At 40.3% G+C, this 24,604-nt stretch overlaps 1 long non-coding RNA gene and 1 other non-coding gene across 3 annotated transcripts in view; one reads left to right on the forward strand and one right to left on the reverse strand.

Moving 5' to 3' along the window:
* Window positions 1-18,278, reverse strand: part of LOC131518969 (uncharacterized) — a 37,767-nt gene extending 19,489 nt beyond the window's left edge. For both annotated transcript variants that reach the window (XR_009265391.1, XR_009265390.1), the window contains exons 1-3: window positions 18,210-18,278; window positions 17,696-17,758; window positions 9,894-9,982 (exon numbers count right to left, since the gene is read on the reverse strand). This is a non-coding gene — a long non-coding RNA (uncharacterized LOC131518969). The remainder of the gene's footprint in view (window positions 1-9,893; window positions 9,983-17,695; window positions 17,759-18,209) is intronic.
* On the forward strand, window positions 6,989-7,099 carry LOC131484170 (U6 spliceosomal RNA). The gene has a single exon (XR_009248076.1). It is a non-coding gene; the product is annotated as a U6 spliceosomal RNA (small nuclear RNA).
* Window positions 18,279-24,604: the final 6,326 nt, after the last annotated feature.

A 24,604-nucleotide genomic window follows, 5' to 3' on the forward strand; every position in this document is an offset into this window, starting at 1 on the left:
AATATTATGAGCAATTATATGCCAATAAAATGGGAAATCTGGAAGAAATGGAAAAATTCCTAGAAACATATACACCACCAAAACTGAAACAGGAAGAAATAGAAAATTTGAACAGACCCATAACCGGTAAGGAAATCGAATTAGTAATCAAAAATCTCCCAAAAAACAAGAGTCCAGGGCCAGATGGCTTTCCACGGGAATTCTACCAAACATTTAAGGAAGAGTTAACACCTGTTCTCTTGAAGGTGTTCCAAAAAACAGAAATGGAAGGGAAATTTCCAAGCTCTTTCTATGAAGGCAGCATTACCTTGATTCCAAAACCAGACAGAGACCCCACTAAAAAGGAGAACCATAGACCAATTTTCCTGATGAACACGGATGCAAAAATCCTCAACAAGATATTAGCCAACCAGATCCAACAATACATGAAAAAAATATATTCACCAAGACCAAGTGGGATTTATACCTGAGATGCAGGGCTGGTTCAATATCTGCAAAACAATTAACATGATTCATCACATCAATAAAAGAAAGGACAAGAACCATATGATCCTCTCAATAGATGCACAGAGAGCATTTGACAAAATACAGCATCCTTTCTTCATAAAAACCCTCAAGAAAGTAGGGATAGAAGGAGCATACCTCGAGATCATAAAAGCCATATATGAGCGACCCAATGCTAATATCATCCTCAATGGAGAAAAACTGAGAGCTTTCCCCCTAAGGTCAGGAACAAGACAGGGATGTCCACTGTCACCACTGTTAATCAACATAGTATTGGAAGTCTTAGCGTCAGCCATCGGAAAACACAAAGAAATAAAAGGTATCCAAATCAGCCAGGAGGAGGTCAAACTTTCACTCTCCACAGATGACATGATACTCTATATGGAAAACCCAAAAGATTCCACCAAAAAACTGCTAGAATTGATTCATGCATTCAGTAAAGTTGCGGTATATAAACTCAACGCACAGAAATCGGTTGCATTCCTATACCCTAACAATGAAGCGACAGAAAGAGAAATCAAGGAATCAATGCCATTTACAGTTGTACAAAAAACCATAAAATACCTAGGAATAAATACCAAGGAGGTAAAAAATCTATACACTGAAAACTATAGAAAGCTTATGAAAGAAATTGAAGACACAAAAAAATGGAAAAAGATTCCATGCTCATGGATTAGAAGAACAAATATAGTTAAAATGTCAATACTACCCAAAGCAATCTACATATTCAATGCAATCCCTATCAAAATAACACCAGCATTCTTCACAGAGCTAGAACAAATAATCCTAAAATTTGTAAGGAACCAGAAAAGACCCCGAATAGCCAAAGCAATCTTGAAAAAGAAAACCAAAGCAGGAGGCATCACAATCCCAGACTTCAAGCTATACTACAAAGCTGTAATCATCAAGACAGTATGGTACACAGGCACAAAAACAGACACTCAGATCAATGGAACAGAATAGAGAACCCAGAAATGGACCCACAAACGTATGGCCAACTAATCTTTGACAAAGCAGGAAAAAATACCCAATGGAATAAAGACAGTCTCTTCCGCAAGTGGTGCTGGGAAAACTGGACAGCGACATGCAGAAGAATGAACCTGGACCACTTTCTTACACCATACACAAAAATAAACTCAAAATGGATGAAAGACCTCAATGTAAGGCAGGAAACCATCAGAATCCTCGAGGAGAAAACAGGCAAAAACTTCTTTGATCTTGGCCGCAGCAACTTCTTACTCAACACGTCTCCGGAGGCAAGGGAAACAAAAGTAAAAATGAACTACTAGGACTTCATCAAAATAAAAAGCTTCTGCATGGTGAAGGAAACAATCAGCAAAACTAAAAGGCAACCTACAGAATGAGGGAAGATATTTGCAAACGACATATCAGATAAAGGGTTAGTATCCAAAATCTATAAAGAACTTACCAAACTCAACACCCAAAAAACAAATAATCCAGTGAAGAAATGGGCAAAAGACATGAATAGACACTTCTCCAAAGAACACATCCAGATGGCCAACCAACACATAAAAAAATGTTCAACATCACTCATCATCAGGGAAATACAGATCAAAACCACAATGAGATACCACCTCACACCTGTCAGAATGGCTAACATTAACAACTCAGGCAACAACAGATGTTGGCGAGGATGCAGAGAAAGAGGATCTCTTTTGCATGGTTGGTGGCAATGCAAGCTGGTGCAGTCACTCTGGAAAACAGTATGGAGGTTCCTCAAAAAACTAAGAATAGAACTACCCTACGACCCAGCAATTGCACTATTAGGCATTTATCCAAGGAATACAGGTGTGCTGTTTTGAAGGGACACATGCACCCCCATGTTATAGCAGCACTATCGACAAGAGTCAAAGTATGGAAAGAGCCCAAATGTCCATCAATGGATGAATGGATAAAGAAGAAGTGGTATATATATACAATGGAGTATTACTCGGCAATCAAAAGAATGAAATCTTGCCATCTGCCACTATGTGGATGGAACTAGACGGTATTATGCTAAGCCAAATTAGTCAGAGAAAGACAAAAATCATATGACTTCACTCATATGAGGACTTTAAGAGACAAAACAGATGAACATAAGGGAAGGGAAAAATAATATAAAAACAGGAAGAGGGACAAAACAGAAGAGACTCATAAATATGGAGAACAAACTGAGGGTTACTGGAAGGGTTGTGGGGGAGGGATGGGCTAAATGGGTAAGGGGCACTAAGGAATCCACTCCTGAAATCATTGTTGCACTATATGCTAATTTGGATGTAAATTTTAAAAAATATGAATTAAAATTTTAAAAAAAAGAGCAACACCCCAGAACAAGAGTGGAAATACATTCCACAATACTGCCTTTTGGTAAATTCTGTAAGGAAATAGGCTAGAAACCTGTGCCAAGCTGAGTCATATTGAAGCCCAAGGCAAAAGGAAAAATCAGTCATACTTATCTTGACTTTATCAAATTAAATTAAAATTGTATTTTGTTCATCATATAGTTTTATACCTTCATTTTTATTTCTTTTTAAAAGTTGCATTAAAATGTTTTTTTTATCTTGATTACTGAGCTTCTTGGCAGCAATTTAAATTTTGTACATCCTAGCCCCGGCCCTGGCGATAACTAGAAACAGCTCGTCGTTGACTCTAGTTCATCAAAAACCCAAATTCTATCTTCCCCATGAACATAAAGGACAGCTCTGATAATGACAGTTCCTTAATAATAACATCAGCCTGTCCACTGATGTAAGGTCTATATGGTACTTCTATATCATTTCATTTATCCTCATAGTAAGCTTGGCGAAGACATCAGTAAGACCTCATTTTTTGTAGGGAGAGCATGAGACTTTGTCTTGGTGGGAAACTAAACTTTCCAAGATTATTTTGGACAGGGACGGCGTATAACTAATCTTTCTAGAACTCCCAGTGTCTAGGACAACTTCTTGTAATTCAAAAGTCAGACTCCATGCCTCCAAATCCTGGATCCACCATTTCCTGGATGGCTGTGTGACCTTGAGCAAATTACCGAATTTTCCTAAGCTTCATTTTGTCATCTGAAAAATACAGATAAGAATAATCGATTTGTTGTGAGGATGAAATAAATTTATCTGTGTAATGTTCTTAGCAATGTGTTTGGCCCAGAGTAGGTGCTTAATAAATGTTAACTATTACTGCATGTAGTACAGACTTGAAATCATCACATCACAGAAAGGACCAACTGTCATGATAAACTTTCAGTGGGGGACATCTTTCAGCTGCCATCAAATCACCCTGAGAAGGGAGCTTTCATCAGAATCTATTATCAGAAAAGTTATCTGAATCCTGGAAATAGACAAAAGAGATTTCTGAGTTTTCTTTTGATGCCATTCTGGTCTTGACTTTCTGTTTCCTGAGCTATTTTATAACTCTGTAAGGGCACAGGTTGGCTTGTAGAATTTTGACTGATAGAGATACAAGTAATTTTAATCCAGGGAAGCAGATACTCCATAGATTGCAATGCATGGCCCTACTGAACTTGAACCCAGCAATATGTGTGTGTGTGTGTGTGTGTGTGTATGTGTGTATATATATATATATATATATATATATATATATATATATATATACACACACACGTATATATACATATATATGTATGTATATATATATGATTGCATGTATGTATATATCCCCAGCTTCTCAAATTATAATCATAATTATATATAATATATATCCATATATAGTAGATACAGTATAATTACATATAATTGTATATAATGTGTGTATGTATACATATATATTTATTATATGTTACATAACATAATTATATGCAGCATATTATATATTATATAATAATTGTAATTATATAACACATTATAACATATAATTATGTTATAGTTATATCATAAAATTATATGTAATATATACATATGTACATCTATAACTATATATGTATATTATACATATATATATTTTATACATACACACGTATGTATATATCCCTGGCTTTTCAAATGCTCTTTGGACAGGTTTCAACATAGTACTGGTTCTTTAATTAATGAGTTGAATAAAATCTTTGACATGTATGCCTTTTGTATTTGCATGAGTCTTTTTTGTTGTTTTTAGAGTCATGCTTTTTTAACCTTCTGAAAATTATATTTTAACACCATGCACAGAGACAAGGCTTTCTCTGGGGACCCAAATGAGGCCCTTAAGGAAGCCACGTGATTCCTGGCTGAACAGAAACTTCCCAGCAACACCTTTCAAATTTGAGTTGGCCACTGAGCAGCGCTGGACCTGGCCCCCTGCCTCAGGCACAGACAGTGTGGGAGTGTTAGGACTTCATGCCCCAGCTCCACTGAGTAGCTTTCCTCCCCTGCTTCGAAATGAGGTTCCAGGTCAGAGCAGAGGCTATACCAGCCCCCTAGAGCTCACCAACTATTTGGCAAAGTGCAGAGATAACATTTTGTGCAAATTTCCTCACATTGTTCTGCCTGTCTCTAAATGCTCCCAGATGGTTTACTCTAGAGATAAGTATCGGGAGAAGGGTGGAGAACTTGGGTCTCCCCCTCCACATGTCCCAGTCATTCCCACTTTTACCTCCCAATCACTCAAGATGAATGTGACCTTGTCTCACCTTCTCATTCTGCTACTTTCTGGCAAAAGCTGGAATTAGTCTTTTACCTCCTTCAGAGTCCAAATGAAAATGCCTCTTACCGGGGTCAGAATAAAACTTTAGTGTTGCCCAGTGGGGCTTGTGGTAATGGTCAGCTGTCTCTGAGTACTGCCTTTGTGGGGTCCAGTGGGGGATGTTATAGGGGGAGCCACATTCCAGTATCCTCTTCCCTCAGCCCAGCCCTCAATCTGCTTCCAACCAGGACCTCTTAGTTTCCTTCCTTTGTTCCCACCCTCTCCCCAAGCCCCTTCCAAATTGCAAGAGAAAACTTTGGATCAAGCCAAGGAGAGAAAAGGAGCCATCTTACCTTAGCTTTAATTTTAAAAAATCATTCCTTCAACAGATATAAATTGATTTTTTCATATTTGTCATATACTATGCTAGGGGACGGGGTCACAATAGACTCCAGCAATTTTAGGAGTTTACATCCAAGTGGGAAGGAAGGGAGACAGTAAGTCACTAAATAAATGAGTGCATATATAATATCATTATGGATTATCATGAGTGCTATGAACTAAATACAGGGTGGTAGAGTATCTCCTCCAGATACAGTTGTTAGGGAAGAGTCCTCCAAGAAAGAGATACTTAAGCTCAGATATAGAGGATGAGGGAAAAGCCAGGCTGGGGAAAGTGTGTAGGGAGGAGACTAGAGTGGCCAGCAACCACAATGTCATGGTGTGTGAAAGACAGCCCCCAAGATGGCCCCAAGTGAGTCTCACCTCCTGATACTCACACCCTTATGTATCTCCCTCTCGCGCTGAATAGGACTGGTCTATGTAACCAATAAAATGTTGCAAAAGTTAAGGAATGGGACTTTCAAGCCTACGTCACAGAGGACATTGCAGATTCTGTTGTGCTGTCTTGGATCACTCAAGCAGCACTACGGAGTGATCCACATGGCAAGGAACTGAGGCCTCCTGCAAAAAACAAAGTGAATGAGCCACCTTGGAAGCAGGTCCTCCAGTTAACCCTCCACATCAATACAGACTCACGAGAGACACCCTGAACTGGAACCACCCAGCTAAGTCATTTCTCAGCTCCTGACCCACAGACACTGTGTGAGGCATTAAATGTTGATGGCTATCATTTATGTGAGCCCTGGGTAATTTGGTAGGAGAAGGTCAATGTCCCACTCAAGTACCCAGGCACAGCACAGACTCAACCTTCCTATACTTTTTGTAATATTCGGGCCCTCGGTGGATGGGATGGTGCCCACCCACATTGGGGAGAGCCAGCTACTTCACTCAAGTCAACACCAATTCAAATGCTGATCGCTTTTGGAAACACCCTCATAGAAACATCCAGAAATCATGTCTACCAGATGACTTTGTATACTGCAGCCCAGTCAAGTTGACACATAAACTTCACTATCACAAAGACAACACCTAGGTTTTCAGTTAAAGTAACTGGGTGGAAGGCGGTGCCATTCACTGAGATGGAGAAAACACAGAGAAATAGGTTTGGAAGTAACAGAATCAAAAGAGAAAGAGTAGCTCATCTCCCAGTTTTTATTACATTCGGGAGCCTTTGGTACAACATGGGTATATTCATACAGACACGACATTAGATTCACCTTATCAACCCAGTTTTATTCAGTAGCCCTCTTTCAGCTCCTTGGATCTTGGCACTGTGCAAGATCCACCTGTCCTTTGCTCACCTTGCATGCAGCTGGGTGCCACAGTCCAAAGTTACGGGGCCATTTTGGCAATTGTATGGTTAGCACCCATTTCACCGAATTCTCCTCTCAGAATCCCGGTGGTCTGCTCATTAATAAAGGACAATCTTGTGCCTTTAAGCCCAGTGATATCAACCTCTCCAGAGAGCGTAGCACTCGCTTCAGCAGCACATAGGAGAAAATTGGAATGAATCAGAGAAGATTCTCATGGCTCTCTGCACAAGGATGACACACAACCTCTCCAGAAAGTGTAGTATGATTTTTGGTTTCAATGGGTTTCTCTCATCCCTACTGCCCTGAGTTTCTTTATTTGTTTGTGCTAAAGGCTGAATTGTTTAAAAATTTGCTATCATAGCTGTAAGCCAAAAGCCAAGTCTTAGGGGCGCCTGGGTGGCGCAGTCGGTTAAGCGTCCGACTTCAGCCAGGTCACGATCTCGCGGTCCGTGAGTTCGAGCCCCGCGTCAGGCTCTGGGCTGATGGCTCGGAGCCTGGAGCCTGTTTCCGATTCTGCGTCTCCCTCTCTCTCTGCCCCTCCCCCGTTCATGCTCTGTCTCTCTCTGTCCCAAAAATAAAAATAAAAAACGTTGGGAAAAAAAAATTAAAAAAAAAAAAAAAAGCCAAGTCTTAATTGTGCTCTGTGTAATGGATTAATGAGAGCAAGTAAACAGCCATATTATATATAGTAATTGATGAAAGGCAATGCTTTGTCAGGCTACATTAACAAATGAAGTGATTTCATACATTTTAATGGGATTTGGTGGTTGTTCTTATTTGTTTCTGTCATGTTTTTTAGCAGAATGGAGGTCAATCTGAGGGCTTGCAATGAAAAAATTTCTTTCTCACTAAAAGTTATAGTGTGTTTCAACTTCAGATGATGTGCCCTGTTCTGAGGGATTTTCGGAGTAGAATTGCTCTTATCAAGTGGAGAACTATGTTAACTGTCAAACAGTCTCAGGAAGGGTGGCCCTCAGGGTCAAGTCCGAGGGTCTGTCCCACCCCTCCTGGCAATTCTCAAACCACCTGCTCCCCCCACATCATTTTGAAGATGTCAGGCTAGATCTCAAAACATCAAGCCTCATGACAGCTGTGCCTTGTTAGCCATGACTCTAACTCTGTCCCCAGACTATAAGTTCCCAGGAGCTTAGTGGCAGCAAGTGGAGCTTATTACAATGGATTTTACCAAGCACTCTGCACAGTGTCAGTAAATGCTGGCTGCTATCACTCAAAAGAAAGACAGGAAAAGTTACATATTATCAAGGCAAATGGAGATATGGATGCCACACCTATTTATGAATGGAAAAAAGACCAAAGGAGGTACAACAAAACATTGGCAAAGGTTACCACTGTGAAATAGGATGGCACTTCATTTTTTTATTTTTTGCCTTTCAATATTTTCTAAAATAAATGTTTCTTCGTTCAACAAATACTTTTTGCATGATTCCTACATATTAGGCATTGTGCTAGGCACTGGGGGATATAAAGATGGAACAGACACAGTCCCAGCTGCAGAGTCGATATCCAGCGTGGGGGACAGATAAGGACAAAGGTGAGAAACAATGCACAGCTTCAAGGCCATCATCAACATCATATACATCCCAGACCTGAATATTTAGTTGAGTTTTCCTGCAGATGAACATACAGAGTTTTGAAAAAAGGATGTCTTTATGGGGCACCTGGGTGGCTCAGTCAGTTAAGTGCCAGACTCTGGTTCAGGTCATGATCTCAGTTCATGAGTTCAAGCCCCGCATTGTGCTCTGTGCTGACAGCTCAAAGCCTGGAGCCTGCTTCAGATTCTGTGTCTCCCTCTCTCTCTGCCCCTCCCTTGCTCTCCACCCCTCCCCCATTCATATTCTCTTGTTCTCTCAAAAATAAATAAACATTAAAAAATTTTTTTAAAAAAGAAAAAAGGATGTCTTTTTAAAATTCACATAAAACTATCAAATAGGGGCTGCAGGGTGGTGCACCTGGCTGGCTCAGTCGGTAGAGCATGCAACTCTTGATCTCAGAGTTGTGAGTTTGAGCCTCACATTGGGTGTAAAGATTACTTTAAAAATCTTTTTTTTTTAACGTTTTATTTATTTTTGAGACAGAGAGAGACAGAGCATGAACGGGGGAGGGGCAGAGAGAGAGAGGGAGACACAGAATTGGAAGCAGGCTCCAGGCTCTGAGCCATCAGCCCAGAGCCCGACGCGGGGCTCGAACTCACGGACCGCGAGATCGTGACCTGAGCCGAAGTCAGACGCCCAACCGACTGAGCCACCCAGGCGCCCCAAAAAATCTTTTTAAAAAAAACCATCAAATGGGGGAGGAGTATCCATGAACAATTGTAATGCAATATAAAAGTAGTGACAGAAACACAAAAGATATCATGTAAGCAGGTCTGAAGGTAAGGTCTTTGGGAATGGGAGAAGCTTTCCATAGGAAGTAACATTTCCATCAAACCTGAAAGAAAGAATTGCTGTTATATTTAGAGCCAGGATAAAAAAAAAAGTGCTTAAAAATTAGTATTGGCTGTTATTGGATGACTGGCTATTGAACATTGAATGTGAATGAATGAATGAAAAAATAAATGTAAGATTTTTAAAAATCAGAAAGATCAAATGACTGGCCCACTTACCACCAATGTGAGGAAAAATCACAAGTGGAAAAACAATTGCCTGACTTTCAGCCCAGAGTTGTTCCTTCAGGCCCTTGCTACTCAAAGTGTGGTCCACAGGCTAGTGACATCAGCATCACCCAGAACTTGTTAGAAATTCAGAACCTCAGGCCCCATCCCAAGCCCACCAAATCAGAATAAGCATTTTAACCAGAACACAGATGATTTGTGTGCACACCGAAGCTTATGAAGGCTAGGCTTGTGATTCACAGTCTCAGTTACACGTTAGAATCACCTGGGAGCTTATACAAATCTCATTGCCCAGGATGGCTTGGTGGTTACAAGCACAAGTCCTAGGTCTCATTTCTGGGTTCTCTGGTTGATTAACTGTGTTACCTTAGGGCAGATCCATTACTTTTGGTGCCTTGGTTTCTTCATCTATGTGGTAGGCAGCTACTGACCTGGTTCCCAAAGGTTCCTGTCTCCTGGTATTCATGCACTTCTGTAATCCCCTCCCTTGGAGTGTGGGCTAGGGCTTCATGACTTGTTTCTATGGACAGAATACAGCAAGAGCAATAGGACATCATCACCAAGTTTTGGTGACAAAAGCCTATGACTCCCATCTTTCTCAGTCTCTGACTCTTCTCATGCACTCACTTTGGTGAAGCAAGTTGCCATATTGTGAGCTTTCCTATGAAGAGCCCCACATGGCAAAGAACTGGGTTTCTCCATAGGAAAGTTCACAATATGGCAACTTGCTTCATGGCAAGGAACTCTGGTCAACACCCAACAAGGAACTGGGGCCCTGAGTCTATTCTGCTAACAGCCACATGACTTTGCTTGGAAGTAAGTTCTTCTCTAGTCAAGCCTCAAGGTCCCTGCAGCCTGGCCAACGCCTTGATCACAGACTTACAAGAGACACTGAGCCCAAAGACCAGCTAAGCCACACCTGGCTGCTTGATCCACAAAAACTGTGAGAAAATAAATGTTTGTTGTATTAAGCCACTAAATTTTGGCTGCACAATTAATTAGATAACTAAGATAACCCATAAAGTGGTAATGATATTAGCATTCATTGATAGAGTTATTGCAAGGTTAAATAATTCGCATGAAGTGCTTAGAACAGGGCCTGGCATATAATAAATATCATATATGTTTTGCTATTAGATATTATTAGAAACCAGTGATGCCCTTGGTACCTACTGAAGAATGTAAATCCTTCGGGCATCCTTTTTGACCCCCAAAGGCCCTCATTGTTCCAGTTTCTCAAGTACGCTGTAGTCTGGAAGGCCACTCGATGTAGGAGACACCCCCACATGTCTACCGTGAGATGAGAACATTCTACATCAACTGTGTTACTCATTGCGTCTGTGATTTTAGTCATGCCTAAGTTCACTTCCTCTTAGCCCTGCCCAGGGTTTGTTGATTTCAGCCAAACAATATCATTTGTTTCAGCCAAACTATACCATATCAATTCCTCAGTTTAACTAAATTTAGTTTCTGTCATTTGCTGTCAAGAGTCCTAACTTATGCACAGGGATTAAGGGAGATGTGCTAGAAAAGATCCAACTGAGATCTGGAGAGTAAGGCAGATGTAAATGCGTGGAGGAGAGAGAGGGTTGGAAGACGGTGTAAGGCCAAAGGAACAACTTGCACAATAGCTCGGATTTCTCGAGATGAGAGGAAGTAAGACACGTCTGAGGGCCAGAAACAAAGCAATGTGGCTGGAGTGCAGCGCAGGGAGCAGAAAGTACATGACACGTGAGAGGGACCAAAGTATGCTCCTTGCACACCAGGTAGGAGTTGGGATTCAATTTGAGGGCACAGGCGCAACGCTGACGGGTTTTAAGTCAGAGGCTGACAAACCACAGCTCTGAGTCAAATCTGCCTTCTGCCCATTTTGGTAAACACGTCTTTATTGGAACATAGCCAGAGCCACTCACGTACACAGAGGGCTCCTTTTACGATGCAAATGCAGAGCTGAGCAGTTGTAACAGAGACAGCATAGCCTGTGAAGACTAAGACATTGACCATCTGACTCTTTACAGAAGAAGTTGCCAGTCTCTGTTTTAAGCGAATGGGTTCTATGCTCACACCTGCTCTACACAGATTCTGGATGCAGATTGAGAATGTGCTGACACAGGGGCAGAGAGGCGGCCACCTTTCCCTTCCTTATACCCCATCTGGGGCCAACACTCAGCTGTCCTTATGTAAGAGATATTAGGGGGAGAGGGAGGAGCGGGGCTGATGGTTTGGGTGGTCCATGGACAAGTAAATCAGATTCTACAGGAGTTGGCTACATTTTCAATAAATATTTTGGAGAATAAGAGAGACAAAATAGAAATACGTTATTTTCCTTCTGTTGTTAATACATCAGACAATATGGTGGCAAGTTAAATACAAAAAAACCCTGGAGTTAGGGGCATGTGGGTGGCTCAGTCAGTTAAGCATCTGACTCTTGATCTTGGCTCAGATCATGATCTCACAGTTGGTGGGTTCCAGCCCCACCTTGGGCTCTGCACTGATGGTGCAGAGCCTGCTTGGGATTCTCTCTCTCCCGCTCTCTGTCCCTCCCCGACTCACGCTTATTCTCTCTCACAAAATAAACAAACTTAAAATCTAGAGTCAGTTAGTAGTTTAAAACAAAACAAAAACCAAAATGCCATCCCCCAGGCCTGACGTCTACTTGTGCAATGACCCTCTCCTCACCGACAGTCTCTGCAGCAGTACAAATCTGGGGGCCGTGTTCTTCTGCCATCAAAGGAAGAAAAGTCACAAAGAGGCGAAAAAGACTCTGCTGGTCCCAAAAGCACCGTTGCTCGGGTCCTTCTTGGGTTTACTTAGGAGTAGTGCTTGCTAAGAAAACAATTATTATTCTCTAACTTTGGTTAGGAGTGGGGAGGGCGAGATAGAAAATGTGAAGCCAAGGGGAGTTGTTTCTTCAGGACAGCTGGCAGAGACCCAAAGTACAAAGTTGTCTACAAACTCTCGAATCAGTGTGAGACTTGCAAGAGAACTATGTGCTGGCAACGTGGGCTGGCCCGCCTTGCCAGAGCAGAATTGAAACCATACCTCTACCTCTTGCAGACATCACCCAGTGGAAGGATGTTCTTATAAATCCCAGCCTGGAGGCCATCTCATCTACAGCCCCCTCCCTGTTCCCCTTCTCTTTCACTCCTCAAACCAGAAGAACTTAATAAAAACAGAAGGAACACATCTCTCCAGAGCTTCTCTGAACTGAAAGAAGTAGGGAAATAAAAATACACAGAGGATGAATATGACCCCTCTGGTCACTTCTGATTGGCTTCCAGGGGCCTCCACCATCGTGGCCCCTTTGATCTGGGCCACACTGTGTTATGTGAAGCCCATGGGTGCGAGGGTTGGGAGGTCACAGTGCCTGCAGCATCACGAGACCTCAGAACCAGCTGCCTTTACCTGAACCACTCTCCTCTGTTCTTAGCATAGGAATCCCATGTTGATCTATGAAAATCTGACCTCAGTCCGGAGAAACTCTCAAATTAGCCCAGAGAGAACGCAAATAATTACACCCTGGATTACTATACGTGCACTGAAAACCCACAATGCATCACAACTATAGAAGTGGAGAAAGGATTCTTCTGCTCTGGGACAGACCTCACTGTTTCCACTGGGAGGTCCTGAACTTGGCTTGGCATCCAAGGTTCTCCATAATTTGACATGATTCTCTCAACTTCTTCCCTGTCACTCCCTACACAAACACTGCCAAACAGATTTTGTCCCTCATGCATGCCTATGGAGACCCCAGCTCCCATCTTTGCTCCTTCACCCTCATTGGGTCCCTCCACATCCAGGAAGAAGCTTCAGTAAAAAGCAGGAAGCACCAATATACCTGTAAAGAGGTAGTGTTCCCCCACAAAACTAGACCCAGTTTTCCATCCACCCAGTAACCAGGAATTTCATTTGGTAAATACCGGGGAGTATTTTTTGCCAAAGCATTTTTGTTTCATGCACTATCTCAAAAGAAACATGATGTTAAGTCTTATTAAGAGTTCAATGATATTGCTAGAAATTGGTGGAGATATATATATATAGATATATATATAGATATAGATATATATAGATATATATATATATATAGAGAGAGAGAGAGAGAGAGAGAGAGAGAAAAAAAAAAAAAAAAAAAAATATATATATATATATATATATATATATATATATATATATAGAGAGAGAGAGAGAGAGAGAGAGAGAATAGGGACAGAGAGAGAGGGAGAAAGAGAATCCCAAGCAGACTCCATGCCCAGAGTGGAGACTGACACACAGCTTGATCTCATAACCCTAAGATCATGACCTGAGCTGAGATCAAGAGTTGGACACTCAATTGACTGAGCCACCCAGGCACTCCCCTATATATTTTGAAATGCATCTTCTTTCTGGTAAAATCATTCTACAACAAAGGCACTGAAAGAAGGGGGTTGTTTCAAAAATGTCACTGCAAGCAAGACTCAGGGCTATACTGTAGTGCACTCCAACGTTGAAGGATAAAGTTGACTTACTACATAAAAATTAAATCTTAGTCAGGAAGATTCAGGTGATGAGCTATTTGGAACGTCTCTACCAAAAAGAAAAACAAAGAGTACAGAAAATTTCTCTATGAACGTATATGTGTTTGTTTGAATAAACTTGCTATAAAGTTAACATTCTATTTAATGTTCTGGTTAAAGTTCAAACAAACAAAAACAACCTAGAACTAATGTATAACATTAGCTCTTAAAAGATTAGCAACATCAAAGGCCAATAATGAATATTACGTTAAGCCCAGTACCTAGCACTTCTTTGGTGACCATTTATAAGCATTGTTCCCTCCCTCCTTCTTGAAATGCACTCTTCTGCCTTCTACCTCCTGGTGTTCCTTCTACTCCTCTGGCCCCTTCCTTTTATTCTACTTTGTAGGCTCATCCGTTTCTACCCACCCATTATATAACGGAGATCTTTAAGCCTCTGCTCTGGACCCTCTTTTCTTCTTCCTGTGTAATTCTCCCTTGAAGCGATGGCATGCATGCTCCAAGGTATGAATAACATCTCTAAATTGATAGCACTTATAGTGGATTGAAGAGGAGTCCAAAGAGATATGTCCAATCCTAACCAGTATCTATGAATGTAACCTTATTTGGAAATAGACTCTTGGCAAATGTAATCAAGTTAAAGATTTCAAGATGAGATCATCCTGTATTTAGTTTGGATCCTAAATCCAGTGATAGGTGACGTTATAAGTGACAGAGAAGGAGAAGATACAGAGACATCCAGAGGGGAAAGCCATTTGAAGACAGAGATTGTAGTTATGAAGCCCTAAGCCAAGGATCACCAGCAGTCACCAGAAGCTAGAAGAGAGCCATGGAATAGATTCTGCCTCGGAGCCTCCAGAGGGAACCAACTCTGCTGACCCCTTGACTCTGGACTTCTGGCCTCCAGAACTATGAGAGAATACGTTTCTGTTGTTTAAGCAGCCAAGTGTGTAGTAATTTGTTACAGCAGGCCTAAAAACTAACATAGCGCCCAAATGTGCAGTTTAGCTCTCTGGCCTTGCCCTGAGTTCCAGACAAATACCTGTAACTGCGAATTTTACATCTCAGAGGAACCTGAACTCAACATGTCCCTGATGTAATCCAACATCTTATCTACCTGTATTAGTCAGGGCTCTCCAGAGAAATAGAACCAACAGGATATACAGTTGATCCTTGAACAACATGGGTTTGAACTGCACGGGTCCACTTATACGTGGATTTTTCGTTTACAAATACCTACTGTACTGTAAGTGAATTTTCTCTTCCTTATGATTTTCTTAATAACATCTGCTTTCCTCTAGCTTACTTTATTGTAAGAATGCAGTATATCTATAACATACAAAATATGTGTTAATTGACAGTTTATGTTATCTGTAAAGCTTCCAGTCAACAGTAAGCTATCAGTAGTTAAGTTTTTGAGAGTCAAAAGTTACACACGGATTTTTGACTGCACGAGAGGTCAGCACCCCTGACTCCTAAGTTTTTCAAGGGTCAACCATATATAGAGATATATGAGGAGGTTTATTATAGGAATTGGCTCCCACGGTTATGGAGGCCAAGAAGTTCTACAATCTGCTGTCTCAAGCTAGAGAACCAGGAAAGCTGGTGAAATAATTCAGTCTGAGTCCAAAGGCCTAAGATCTGGAGTTGGGGGGGAGGACAATGGGTAAACTGGTATAAATGCCCAAGGCTGAAGACCTGAGAACCAGAAGCTTCAAAGCTCAAGGTCAGGAGAAGATGGACATCCCACCCAGTTCAAGAAGAGAGAGAGAGGAATTGCCCTTCCCTTGCCTCTTTAATCCATTCAGGCCCCAAACAGCTCTCACCCACCTTGGGGAAAACAGATCTCTTTACTCAGTTTACTGAATCAAATGCTAATCTCTTACAGAAACACCTTCACAGACACACTTAGAAATAATTCTTTACCAGCTACCTGGGCATCCCTCAGCCCAGTCAAGTTAGCCCACAAAATTAACCATTGCAACCCCTTGTCAACGTAACCCCTATATGCATCTCCTTAAACCATTTTTAAGTTCCAAACAAAGACATTAACAAAGTCATAATTCTGCCTAACATGATGCAAATATCCTGTGTACAGCCAAAACTGCACTAACCCCTTCTCCAGAAGAGAAGGTAAATCCTTGAGTGACATTTACTGCTTTTTTTGTTGTTGTTGTTGGTATCCTATAAACTTAAAATAGTATGGCATAAGTTAACACTTAAATACTATGATATAAAGTCAGTATATCTTAAGTTACATGATAAGGGAACAAGAAAGGAAAGAGATCAAAGACAGTTACTTAATATATGTATATAGACACAAAATAAGGAGGAAATTTTCATGACAATTACACTCCTCGTATTTATAACTATCTTCTTCTACTATCCATACTATATCCCCTTTGTTTTCAGCAAGTACCTCAGCTAGCTGTGGTTCTTTACCTGGCTGGATGACCCAAACCTTTACTCTTGGAGAATCTGGGCCACTACTAGGTCTGCCTGGATTGGGTTGTAGTTTTCCATGGACCTTAATCATAGGACACAGTGATACCAAGAAATCCCTTAAGGGATTTCCTATAATCCAAACATACTCTTCCTTAGCTTCACTGTGGAATAGTAATCCAATCTTCCCTTGGTAGTTGGGATCAATCACCAAGTCAGCACATAATTCTCTTCCTGGCCTGTAGATTCAGAGGCACTAGGAGTCCAGAACAGCCAAGTGGCAATTATAACTTCCAGTTCAATGGAATCATTGTTGCGTCTCCCTGTGGAAGCATTCCTCTCTCTGGAACTAAGTCCTCTAAGCCAGCAGAGCATAAAGTCATAGGAAAAAGGAAGAAAAAATTTGGCTGATTTTAGCCCTCCTGCAGGAGATCAGGCTCTCCCTCAAGGCAAACCTGCAGGCTCTCAGGGAATTCAAATCCCTGAGATCATCCTTTCTTATCACTACTTTGACAGCAACATTAGGAGCAACCAACCAACAGCATTATATTCCTTAGTTTCCCGGAAATGTTTGAAAGTATCATATACAAAGGCCTCACCGACTACTAATACCATCACTTTTGGAGGTGAGGATTTCAACATATGAATTTGGGTAGGGGGGAACACATATCAGGCACGCCATAGCACCACAACTTAGTCTCCTTTTGTGGCCCCAACTCAGTAGACAGTGCCAATATCAATCCAGTTCCATAAGCCAGACACCAGTGACCCTGCCCTCTATCTTCTCCCCCTAATCAATCTCCAAACCCAGGCAATTTTATACCTTATTTATCTATTGTATACACCCATTTATGGCTGCTTTTACTGCCATCACTTCAGTTCAGTGAGCCATCAGCTCTCACCTGGACCACTGAAGCAGCCTCCCAACACATCTCCCTGCTTCAAGTACTGCCCGCTACAATTCGCTCTCAGCCCACCAGCTAGAGTAATCTTCTCAAAAAATAAATTAACTCACATCGTGGTCTTGCTAAAACCTCTCAAAGTCTTCATATGGTCCAATTCTCACCTCAGCCTATAAGGTCCTCCACTGCCCGGCCCCCAACTACTTTTCCAGCCATATCTCATACTATTTTCTATTAGCTCCCTGAGCTTCAGCCATAGTAGCAATTTTCTTTCCAGAAACTTCTGTATGCAGCAGTTAAGAGATTGTGTAGTGAACTCCCTGAATTCAAATCCCAGTTTAGCCTGTTCTAGTGGTGTGGCTTAGAGCAACTTACCTAATATTTCTGTGTGTGTGGTGAGACAGGAGGAGAAGTTCAGGGGGTGGTCCATTTCTTCATCTGAATATGGTGATAACACAATTTGGAATTTACAAAACTGCTATAAATATGAAGTGACCAAACTCACTTAAGTCATTTGCATAGCATCAGGTACATTCTAAAATATGAACATTATCTTCTAAAACTTTGCCCCTTCCCAATTTAAGGAATTTACTACATCCACTAATCTCTGCACTCTTGGTTCATTCCACTTCATCCTTCAAACATTACCTCCAGTTTCTACAAGAAGCCTTCCTCAACCACCAAACCAGTGTGCAGTGCTCTGTTGGAGAACTGCATGGCCCCGTGTTCTCATCCCTACACTTTACTGCCATCAGTCTTGAGTTTACCACTCATGACCTGTACCTTACCAAAGCAATTCCTTATCCAATGCCAAAATCACGCAAACCTGGAATTTTTTCTCATAAGATTTTTTTATGACCATCCATTTTTTTGATGGTATGATAAATACATTGAGAAAAATCTGCGAAGTGAATGACAACAGAGTGATCCATCCATCTGACAACAGAGTGGATGGCTGGTAGCCTCCACTATGATGTTGCACCACAGATGATGTCATAGCAGCTCGCTGTTTACCACATAAACAGACGGTGTGTGTCACAATGTACAGATCAGAAATAACTCTCTGAAGTATTTCTCTGCAACAATATCCTAATGGACTACCTGTGACTTACTAATGGTCAAGAGACAGTAGAGACATACTAAGTGAGAGAGAAATTTGAAAATACAAGGCAAATGCAAATATGGGATATGAATAGATTGTATACAAGAGCTTTAAACACCCATCATCTCCATCAAGTTCTCCAGAGACTCCCATCAGCAGATTTTCCTCCAAATTATACTCTCAGCAGATGTGTAATGACCAAGGACCCTGACGATAAAATAACAATAATGTTAGACTCTCCCGGCCAGCAATGACTATTTTTATTTCTGTAACCCCAACATCTAGTTTAGAGCCAGTAAATAGAGTAAATGTTCAATAAGTGTTTATTGGTAGAATGACTGGATATTTTAGATACCAGTTAACATAGCTGTTCCACAGTCAGAGCCCACAAGAAGTATTGCCACTTGACAAGCATTTTAACCTGAGGACATCAGTCAACATGTAATAATATTCCTGTGTTGGTGTTTTGGGCTCCCAGTAGCCAAATTCCCTGACTTTCCTCTAGGATGTCTCTCCTACTCCACTCTCACTCTTTGTGCTCCCCTGGAATATGGAGGTGGGTGTCCACTGGTGGCTACAACACTGGACATGTGACCCCAACCTAGCCAATCAAAACATCACACCCTCTTAGGCATGCTCATTGGTTCAGAGATGGGTGTATGACCCAAGCTGTGGCAATCGGTCCAATCAGTGATCATCCTGACACTTTGGTTTGAACAACCAAGAAAGAACTACTGAGAGCTGGACTCTTTTCCATTGGTTTTGGGGAAGTGAAGTTGTAAGACAGGAATCATCTGAGGCCATCAGAAGGAAGGGTTTCTGACAGTTGAAGTGAACCCAGAGGAAGAAGAACCAAAAGAAGGAGAAAGACCAGGTTTTGGTAACATTTTTGGACCCCTAGATCTATCTAACTGTACCTGAACTCACCTTGCACCAGGACTTTTTCCATGTGACCCAACAGTGTATTTGGGGTTTTTTGGTGTTGAAGTGGTTCTTTTTTGGTGGTGGTGGGGGAGGGGGGGTTGTTTGCTTGTTGGGGGGTGAGCGTTTTCTTGTTTTTTTGTTTTTTGCTTAAAGTAGCTTGAATTGGGTTTTCTGTCACTTATAGCAAAGAGGGCCATGACTAAAACTCTTTCTTCTAAACACATGCTTGGAAGCTGAGAACTCCAATTTTCATACATTATTCTGAGTAATGAATGATGCACATCTCAGGACACCATAGCAGGAGTTTACAAGTTTACAAAGTTCACAAACAAGTTAACAAAGGTGACATGTGAAAATCCAGACAACTTTGCAACCCAAGGTTCTAGTGATGTCTGCAAAAGTTTCCAAGGACTCAAACAGTTAAATGTATCTGAAATTCTAACATCCTTGGAGTGAACTCACACTTACTGGAATTAGAAAGCATACAGTTGCCCCTGTTTCCATTGTAACACCAAATTAGTCCTTGTTAATTGGCCCCTATTTATTTTCACTCACTTGCTACCATTAGATATTTGTCCTGGCATCCTAGTCAGGAAGACATTAGCTAGGCCTAATTGCTCAGACTGTATTTAATGGACAGCCTGTGCTATCAGATAGCTCTAGAAAGAAAACAACAGAAGGCTTAACATGCAACTCTAGGAATGCCAGGTATGTAGTCATAAAATCGAATAATTTCAGAGCAAGGAGAGCCTCAGATGAGCCGCTAATCATCTCCATGGCCTGAAACAGTAAGTACCCCCAAAGCCAACTAATGAAAGGCTAAACTCATTTCCAACTGCTAACAGGCATTTTTGAAGAGATAAAAATCATGACTCTCACACATATATAAAATGAACCCATGTCAAAGATTCTATGTTTTTCATCATTTAATGAGGGAAGCCTAAGTTCTTACACTGGTTCATAGGAGAAGTCAAAGAGCAGACACATATGTAGGCAATCAGAAGTGCTGACTACATTTCAGAAATGCTGAAATGCATTTGCTAATAGATGCAGTGGTGACTTCCTCTGCCAAACATTCATTTGCGCTGAATGTGGACAAGAATCATTGACATTACTATGAGGTTTTTTTTCAACTCACAGAGTTATGAAATAGCTCAAAGACAATGAAAGGTGCAGACCACTATAAAATTAAGGGACTCAAGTTCGAGAACTGGATAGTGCCCAGCATCTCATAGGATACTCAGGAATCCCTCTCTCTCTCTCCACCATTCAAAGATTTGTGCAAGATTTCCTCTCTGCATATGACGTTTTCACTAACCAAATATCTATTGCACATGTTATTTGAGCATTTTTGTGGTTTTTGAAAAACTTCACTGAGCCTTAGTTTCCTCAGTAGAAAAGAGGAAACTGTAATATTCGATTTTGTAGGGTGTGGTAAAGATGAAACGCAATAATGTCTGGGAAATGTCCTAGAACCTCACTAGATACCTGGCACCTAGTAGGTTAGGGAAGAATTTGTGCTTTAGTAGAGCACTGTGCATTGTCTACAGCACATCCTTCCGGGTCATCTGATTCTGATTCTATGAGGGCTCTGCAGCTTTCATTGCCTTTGAGTTCTTTTTTTTTTTTTTCAATGGCTCTGTAAATTGTACATAACTGATAGCAATGCAAGTAATTTTTGTCTATAGACATGCAAATAAATTCTGTCTGGTGGAGGGATAACCAGCCCTTCCCTTTAAAAAGACAGTTTTGCGGTCATTTGCAAATTCATTTCATTATTTCTAATCTGTAAAAGTGTCTGCATTTTGACTTCTCCTTTAAAGCAATTGTCACATCCATCAAAAGCTGCCTCCCCATATTTCACCGACACACACAACCTCTTGATAAGACAAAGTTGAGTTTATTGCTTGCTGCAGTAAAGGAGAATACCACCTGGCAAATCTGTGGCAGTGTCTCTGGGGAAGGAGGGGAAAGTCAGCATTTATTAAGAATTGGAGTTTTATGTAAAGCAGCTTTTCAAAGCACGGGTTTGATTAGTATTGGGTAAAGATTGTGGTACAAAAGTCCAGGATTGGTGGGCACAGAAAGGTGAGGACCTCAAGGCAAAAGATTCAAAGATTCTCCAGGAAGCTCTGGGAATGGACAATCACACTATTTTGTTGGGCAGCAAACTCCGGGAAGAATTACCTCTGAATTACCTAATGATCTGACTTCTTTATTTATTTCCAAGATTTTCTGTAGTAACATTAAAGCTCTAAGAGAAGTCTGCAGAGATCTAAGTATGATATTCTTCCTCTAAAACAGAAGATATCCCTCCTCGAGGTAGCTTTGTTTTGAACAACCACGTGTCCACTTTCATAATCCTCTTGGATGAGATCTATGATGTAGGGGAAACAAACCCTTTTTTTCTACTCTCTCATGTTTAGCATCTGGGGCCTGCTCATTAAACTGACAAAAGACAAATTAAGAAGAGAAAAAGCATACAAATGTGATTTGATGTTAATATGTCTATTTTTCCATGCATGGAGTTCTTTATAGAAAAGAAAATGAAGACCTCAAAAAAATGCTATCATAGAAAAGAAATGAAGACCTCAAAAAAGTGGTTAGACCTGGGAGCTTATATATCCTCCTAACAAAAGGTGATAGGTTATGGAGAAGTGACAGAACAAAGGGAAAGGGGTTTGGGCTCTAGAGAGTGGTAAGTTGTGAAAATGTAACTAAGAAATGCATGGTAAATAAGACTTCCTTAGTAAGGTATGCAGATAAGAGTCAGTCTCCTCTTCTTGGCACGGAAGAGGGAACACTTTCACAAATGAAAATTTGTGTCCCCTTCACAATGAGAAATATATGCACTGCTTTTAGGCAGAATGAGAAAGGGCAGAGAGTTCTTCCTGTGTCTGCTATTTCTCAATTGCCTTCAGCTCAAAATTATTCTTGTGCCAAAGTGGCATATTTTGGGGTAGCATATTCCGAACCCTTTAAGTGGCATTAGTGGCATTGTCTAAATTGTCTGCAGTTCTCTCAACCACAGCATGCAGGATTTCCCCCAACTTTCCAAGCTTCTTATGAAGCATGAAATGAAGAGGCCTAAGGCAAGTCAAATTCAGAATTCCCCTGGAGTAGAGAGGGATCTACTGATCTCTTTCTCCTAAAGGACAAGCCAATGGGCCAATAAATAAATAAGCCTTTATATTGTAAGTAAAAGCAATAAACAGTAAAACAAGGAAACAAAATTGAGCAAATTTTGTTAGGATTTTAACATATCTTAAAGCTTTTCAGACTCATTTGCGCAGATTATATCCTTTTTCCCTTAACAAAATCACACCTCATTATCTTGCATACAGATGTGGACCTCTCTGCCAAGAGTGCTGTAGTAAAGACACATCAGGTATATTTAATTACAACTTTTAATCAAAGAAATTTCTATTTCACAGAGAAAACTGGTGAGAGCAGAAAGAGGACTGTGGATAATTGCTGATAACCCCAAATCAGCATTTTAGCAGACCAGAAGAGCCCATGAATACACACAACACAACTTTCTACAGCCACACATATCCCTTATACAACTTCTCAACATGGCAAAAATGAGCACATTAATGAACAGGCCCAAAGATAGTATATAAAAATAAGAAGCAAAAGTATATAAATTTGAAATTATGCTTAGTAATCAGTTTCACTGTTCTTTCTTACTTAGATATATGATCTAGGATACAAAAATGCTAATTCAAGGGGGCACATGCACCCCAATGTTTATAGAAGCACTATCAACAATAGCTAAAGTATGGAAAGAGCCTAAATGTCTATCAGATAATTAATGGATAAAGAAGATGTGGCATATATATGCAATGGAATATTATTCAGCAATCAAAAAGAGTGAAATCTTGCCATTTGCAACAACATGGATGGAACTAGAGTATATTATGCTAAGCAAAGTAAGTCAGTCAGAGAAAGACAAATATCGTATGATTTCACTTGTATGCAGAATTTTAGAAACAAAACAGATGAACATAGGGGAAGGGAAGCAAAAATAAGATAAAAACAGAGAGGGAGACAAACAATAAGAGACTAAATACAGAGAACTGAGGGTTCTTGGCGGAGTGTTGGGTGGGGGCATGGGTTAAATGGGTGATGGGCATTAAGGAAGGCATTTGTTGGGATGAGCACTGGGTGTTATATGTAAGTAACGAATCACTGACTTCTATTCCTGAAATCATTATTACACTATATGGTAAATAACTTGGATTTAAATTTGAAAGAAAGAAAGAAAGAAAGAAAGAAAGAAAGAAAGAAAGAAAGAAAGAAAGAAAGAAAGAAAGAAAGGATCTAGCCATTCAATGAATACCCATGAATTAACTCAATTTAATATCAGTACTAAATTTCTTGAAAATGAATCTTCCAGCTGATGTATTACAAAATATAATCTCTGTTGAAATTAAATTTTCAGAATAAATCAACACAAATTTTTATTTTTCATAACTATAAGCATTAGTAGAAATAATGCTAGTTTATTTGATTAGTACAGTAAACCCTGAATAAATTTAAGAACATACCCAAGTAGAATAAAATCATAAACTCCTATTATGTTTACCATGGTAAATCAGGGAAGACAATTATTTGTATTAAGCCAAAAATAATAAACTCATTTCACTTCCAAAAGCTGACTTAATATATTTGAACTTGGCCTCTTAAACCACTTTTGAGTTAAATTTCCATAAGACTACTCTGTTTAACATATTGAAAGTTATCAGTTCGATTTCCTTAATTTCTGGGATTTTTTTTTAATATTCCATCAATACAGTGCTTATTTGATATAAAGCAATCAGAAGAACTCATTTAATCTTTAGAGAAATTTCTGTTCAGCAGATCCTTCTGAGCCCCTCATCAGTCAGTCATCTCATCTGTTACATATTTTCTCTGTTTTCTTACCAGAGACATGGCAATTCTTTTTCCAGAGTTGTTTCTGTTTACAATATCTATAACTATCTTTATCAAGAGACTCCTTCCATTGGAGCTGAATGACTGAGATGGGAGCATCTAGATATTTTATCTGTAAGGCTATAAATTTATTCCAGTTTCTACTTTGTTTTCATTCTAAACTATTTTCAAAGTCCTCCACAAGTGTTGGAGTTCTGGCAGTAGGGTTATTTCCTATTCTAGTCCATGTTTATGTATTTGCTACTCAATTTCTGGCTTAATACCAATTTATAAAAAATGAGGAAGGAGCGGGGGATCACATCTGCTTCTAGATTTTCTGCTGA

Source organism: Neofelis nebulosa, chromosome 8 (assembly GCF_028018385.1).
Source record: "Neofelis nebulosa isolate mNeoNeb1 chromosome 8, mNeoNeb1.pri, whole genome shotgun sequence".
In the NCBI taxonomy this organism is placed as follows: Eukaryota; Metazoa; Chordata; class Mammalia; order Carnivora; family Felidae; genus Neofelis; species Neofelis nebulosa.